This window comes from Bubalus kerabau, chromosome 1 (genome assembly GCF_029407905.1).
Source record: "Bubalus kerabau isolate K-KA32 ecotype Philippines breed swamp buffalo chromosome 1, PCC_UOA_SB_1v2, whole genome shotgun sequence".
Classification (NCBI taxonomy): domain Eukaryota; kingdom Metazoa; phylum Chordata; class Mammalia; order Artiodactyla; family Bovidae; genus Bubalus; species Bubalus kerabau.
Window position 1 is genome coordinate 66,059,541 of NC_073624.1, and position 6,185 is coordinate 66,065,725.

General features: G+C 48.4%; 1 pseudogene; it reads right to left on the reverse strand.

Moving 5' to 3' along the window:
- Positions 1-260: 260 nt before the first annotated feature.
- On the reverse strand, positions 261-5,248 carry LOC129641625 (retinol dehydrogenase 16-like; annotated as a pseudogene).
- Between the last annotated feature and the right edge of the window lie 937 nt (positions 5,249-6,185).

A 6,185-nucleotide genomic window follows, 5' to 3' on the forward strand; every position in this document is an offset into this window, starting at 1 on the left:
TGATGTGGGTCATAACACACAAGGGACAGAATGAAGACGTGAGCATCTGACCCCAGTTCCTCAAGCACTATATGTCTGTTTCTAATTTCCCCAAGTTCTAAGCAATGACGCAAGCAAAGCCTAGGGAGTGGGTGGGGAGTGAGGTGGAATGTGTGTTCTGGTGCCCTGAGAATCCCCCTCTCCACTCTATTTCCCTCCCTCCATGTGTCCTTTCCCCACCCAGGACCTCTCTCCCTCCTACCATGAACCCCACTCTTGCATTACAGGGCCTTAGCAGGCCCAGAGTAACCCCGGTACATCATGAGATCCACCAGGAAGCCGGGAAGGTAGCCCATGGGGAGATAAAAGAACTTGGCGTCCAGCCAGCTGAGTATCTGGTGTGGGAGTGGCAGGTGGTCAGAGCATCCTCCATGCAGTCAGTCACCAAGGACAGAGTTCCAGCCCACGGTGGCTTCAGTAAATCAGATGTCTTCATGACTGTACAGCAGGAGACACCATCCTAGTTATTCTCATTTTCCAGCCCTCCCACTTCCAGATCAACTTGACTTCCCCAAAATTCTGTTCTCTTCCAAAATCATGGTCCATATCAAATCAATAGATATCACTGCCATGTATCCTAGCACATAGCAAAAAATACACCTCGACACTAAGTTAGTGTCCTCTAGTACCTTTCCAGGGAATACATATACTACATTCTGGAGGTCTCTACCCACACTAGAAATAGAGGCACCTGAAAAAAGGTGGTCCTAACACCAGTGTGGCTCAGCTGGTAAAGAATTCACCTGCAATGCGGGAGACCTGGGATCGATCCCTGGGTTGGGAAGATCCCCTGAAGAAGGGAAAGTCAGTCGTGTCCGACTCTGTGCGACCCCATAGACGGCAGCCCACCAGGCTCCCCCATCCCTGGGATTCTCCAGGCAAGAACACTGGAGTGGGTTGCCATTTCCTTCTCCAACGCATGAAAGTGAAAAGTGAAAGTGAAGTTGCTCAGTTGTGTCTGACCCTTAGTGACTCCATGGACTGCAGCCTACCAGGCTCCTCCCTCCATGAGATTTTCCAGGCAAGAGTACGGGAGTGGGGTGCCATTGCCTTCTCCAAAGGAAAAGACTACCCACTCCAGTATTCTGGCCTGGAGAATTCCATGGACTCTATAGTCCACTGGGTCACAAAGAGTTGGACACGACTGAGTGACTTACTTTCACAACACCACCTTGCCATGATTCCAGGGGTGTATCCCTTGTGGCATCAGTCTCCTTTCCAAATTAAAAGGGTTTCTGAAGAGAAACTGTTCTCTAGATCTCCCAAGCCTTGATCCTTCCCTTCTGTCACCAGTTGACCAATCAGAGACCTTGGGGATGAGCTAATATCCCCACTGTGGGGGTAAATGAGAGCCTGGAGGATGGAACCGAGACTGGAGGAGGCACTAATGTTGCATTTCTGAATATTTTCCCAAAGCCCACAGCTAACTTACAGTCAGCAAGGAAGTTGTCTCCATAGAGTTCCTGGATCTCTGGGCTGGCATGATCCCATGATGCCTAGACAGTTGCATTAAACACCTCACCTTGGATCATATTGGTCAGGAAGTAACTGGGCTCAGCCATAGCCAGTTTCACTCTGAAGTAGGAGACCTCCCTCCTGGAATGTAGACAGGACGAGGGGCAAGGGCTAGAGATGTCGTGCAAGCAGAACATGAAAGAACAGTCAGACACCAGTACAGGCCTGGGTGAGATGGGCTGGGAGCTCTCAGAAGTTGTGAGATGCAGAAACCAGGGAGAGAAGCTCATGGTGATGTTACTGCTTCTCTATAGAGTTTGACCATTTTCCCAATTATTTTACACCCCGTGCCTATCAGCTCTACATCCTACCAACTGTGCTGCAGAGCATCACTTAAATGTTGTCACCTCCTATTCCTCTTGCTCCAATCAATCACCACGTTTGCACATTGTGTCTTTCCATATACCACATCCCTCGTCTCCCCTCTCCCACCCCAGTAACCCCTCTGTCCTCTAAGAAGCATCCACCAGTCTGTGGACAGAGCTCGCATACATCAGAGCCACCCTCTCTCTGCAGCCAGTGGTCTCTACCCCTCATTTGACAGGGTAACTCCCTTGACCAATTGCTTCAAGGGGTACACATCCCCCCAGGGCTTCCAGAACATAAATACCATAGCAGTTGAGCACATGAAAGGCCTGCACAGCCAAATCCTATCTGCTACTATGCCTCCAATAATTTCTGACCATGGGCCCTCCTGCAAGGCAGGAATAAGTTGAATCAAACCCTATAGGCCTGGGACCCAACTGGGGATGGAAAACATATAAACATGCTTCTCATCAAAGAGACCTATGCAGTGAGAGGGACCTAGAAGGAAGATCCAATAGGTCTGTGATGTATGAAAATACTGGTAGAACCCCCACCTTAACCCCTTCCCTGCCTCAGTGCTCAGAAGGAAGAGAAGAGAAGAAGGGCCTCCCTCCCAGACCATTACCTGTGGGAGTCCAAGAAGGCCTCCATGCCGTACTTGAACATGCTGTAGCCTCCACCAAAGAGAGCCAGCTGGCCCATGATGCTGAAGATGTTGGCCACACAGCCCCTCCTTTTCTGCCCCAGGGTCAGCAGACTCAGGGTCATGTCAATCACCCCCAAGAGGTTAACATCCAGAATCTTCACGAAGTCCTGCTTGATCAGCCACTGATTGGGTGCCATCATTGTGCAAATGCCGGCTTTATTCACCAGGCCCCAGAGTCCTGGGAAGAGTGAGGACGAGAGGGCAACACTGTATGGTCCCAGGAGTGAGGACTGAGCCATGCTGCCATTCACCCTCCAACCCAGGACTTTAGGAGAGAGGCTGCAGGGGAGGGGCTGCAGCAGAGACCAACACGCTCCTGGGGGTTTGGGGAGTCCAGACCCTGTGAGCAGTGGGAGGACAGAAGGTGTGCCTTCCTCCCAACCCAGTCTTCACACCCTGCCCACTGCCTGGTGACAAGGAAGAAGTATCCCAGTGTTGATGAAGGCAGGTATTGAGCTTGAGGAAATCTAGTGGGTCTATAGTATGGAACTCAAGAATGAAGTTTTGGGTTTTCACGGTCCATGGTGTCTTTGAAAGTGAAAGTCACTAAGTCGTGTACAACTCTTTGTGACCCCAGGGACTATAGAGTCCATGGAATTCTCCAATCCAGAATACTGAGTGGGTAGCCTTTCCCTTCTCCAGGGGATCTTCCCAACCCAGGGATCAAACCCAGGTCTCCCGCATTACAGGCAGATTCTTTACCAGCTGAGCTATCAATGGTGTCTTTGCACACCATTAATAAATATTCCCCAGCTTTCAGGATTTTCTGACAGCTTCAGGACTGAGTGCCCAACAGTTAGTATGAGGAAAAGAGAGGAAACACAGACAGACAATGAGGACGGGCGGGGAAGAAAGGAAAAGGGAATCAAGAGATGAAGACAAAAACAAAAAAAGATGACTATAACTGAGTGCAGATTGGTTGGGTGAAACAGACCTGAGATCTCAGGATTGAGGGAACTTAGTGGCAGACCTGGTATTGACCTCTAGGGCCTGGGCTTGAAACACCCGCACTTCAACACTGAGCAATGTGTCTCAGGCATCTGGAGAATTCCAAGGGCTATTTCGAGGGGGAGGGCAGGGATGCCTCTCCTTACCCTTAACACCCAGAGCACAGAGTTCACCCCCTACCCCAGAAAACTCCACCTTCTCCTCCCACTCACACAGGAGGCCACCCTGGCTTCATCTTTGGTACAAATTCACCCGGCTTAAAGGAAACCACTTGCAAGAATCTAAGACACAATCCCAAGGTTTTAAAGTAAACCTTTAGCAACCATAGGCCTCATGGCAGCAGCAGCAGGCATTCGAGGTTGCTGGGGTAAGGGAACCAGAAGTTCCACACAGAGAGCTGCCCTGCTCAGCAATATTCCTGACTTGTACAATAAATACAGTCCAATCATCTGTTATCAAAGACACAATCAATGTACATGGTTATAGTGTAGAAATATCATTTATGTGGAGTATGGTGAATAAAATGTAGGAAATAATTATGTATCGTACCATGAAGTACTTTTTAGTAAGTGATGCTATTTTAATGTGTAGTATTTTCTCAGTCATAATTTATGATGTTTTTGAAGAAATTTTTATCGTGTTCTAAATCTATGTATTTACATATAGTAGAAAGAAAGGGATAAATATGTGCAAATATAAGACCATGTATGTCAAAATACTAATAGCCCTTATCTCTGGGTAGTGAGATTTTCAGTGTTTGGCATATCTCTCAGTTTCCACAATGATCATTCTTTCATCACTTAGATGAAAGAAACTAAAGTTCTCTCCTTCCACTGCAAAACATAAGCAGATTCTAAGAATTAAAAAAAAAAAAAAAAAAGCAGTAGAGAAAAGAAGAAAAGCAGAAAGCAGAGAGAGAAAGAGACTCCATATTAGTTACTTGACTTCCCCTAGACAAGCCCTGAGAATTCAGTATCATTATTTGAAAGTAAGTGACATTTAAAGCCAAGTGGGATGCCTATGGGTCAACAACAAGAACATGATCAAGTGCTGAGAACACAGCCCAGCTCCAGTGCTGCCCTCAGACCCCCTTGCAGCCTATCAGCCAGAGCCCCCACCTCCACTCCTCCTCCAGAAAGTCCACACTGATCACCCTGCTCACTCAGCAGCAAGAAACCCAGACTTTCTGCTAAGACAGGAGGGGACACCAGACAGGGAGTCTGCAAGGACACTGTCTCATCAGGGAAATCTCTCTCCCAAACTGCAAACACTCAAGGTCAGGAAGTGGGTGTGACAGATGGAAGAAGCTTGTCTAGTCAGCTGGGTGAGGTGAAGAAGGCAAGTGGGACTTCACATCCAGGGAAACACCTTGGATTATTCCCCAAGAGGCTGACAACGGGTCTCCCCTCACACAAAGAGAAGTAAACAAACAAAAAATGTGGGTGGTACTTCTGTCTCCCACACACTCCACTCACTCAGTGGCCGCAGCGACACTCTCTGTCCTGGTGACGTCCAGGATCGCCGTCTGCAGCCTGTTGATGTCTGCTTCCTCAGTTGCTCGGCTCCCTGCTCTGTCAGACACACAGCCAGGACCCACATGCCTTGCAGGTCCAGCTGCTTGGCCAGCAGGTACCTGAAGCTTGAATCACAGCCCTTGATGAAGACAAACTTGTCTTCCCAGTAACAGTGCAGAAGGTAGTACAAGCCCACGAGGACCACCAGGTACAGCTACATGGGTTTGTAGGGAACAAGCACACACAGGTTGGGGTAAATAGTGTCTGGTTAGCGATCAGACAGAAGAAATTAAGAACATGCACAAAGGTGATTGGCCAGTCAGCCTCCAGACTCTCTGGAATGGAGTTCTGAAGATTTCCTATTCCCTTCCTCAGTGATTATGACTGACTCTGATCCCAGTACTTGCTTTTGGCTTTTTGGCACAATTAATGCACTTCTCATCGATACTATTGCATTGCCAACACAAACCCTTAAGGAGAACAGTACTTTTCCCACCTCAGTTTCCTGGTCCTTGCACTTCTGCCTGTTTCCCTCTGCCCACCTCTGCCCTCTCAATCCTCACACACCCACAAACACATTAGAAATTTTGGATCCCAGGTTTCATGGTTCACAACCAAATTGTTCCCTTTTTCTTATTGAAGGCTATGACCTGGGTCTCTTAGACTAGGAACATTCTTATAAGGGGATACACTTGGAATCAAGACACACATGACTTCAAAACCCAACTTTGCTGCCAACTAGCTGTGTGACCCTGGGCAGCTGGCATAGCCTCTGATCTGGTTTCCTCCTCTCCCTCAGCTCACAGAATTCGCTCCTAAAAGACTACGTCCCCTCCGCCTCTCTAGGATTAGAATGAGAAGGCAAAAGGAAATAAGGTTTCTCCTGATACAGTGGCTCTCTGGATTAAAAAAATGTTCAGAAAAGCAGTGGGGGTGTCAGACAAAGAGAGGGGACATGAAGGGAATGAGGGGACACAGCCAATAGTGAGACTTCTCCCAGATGTTGGGATGGGTATTGGAAGGACTCACACAAAGCTGCTCTAACAGGTGTTCCCCTTTATCTCCAAGATGTCCTGTCCACATACCTGAGCGCTCGGTTCCATTGCCCTCTCCCATTCTGTGCTCAGACCCTGCCCTGCCCAGCACGACACACATAA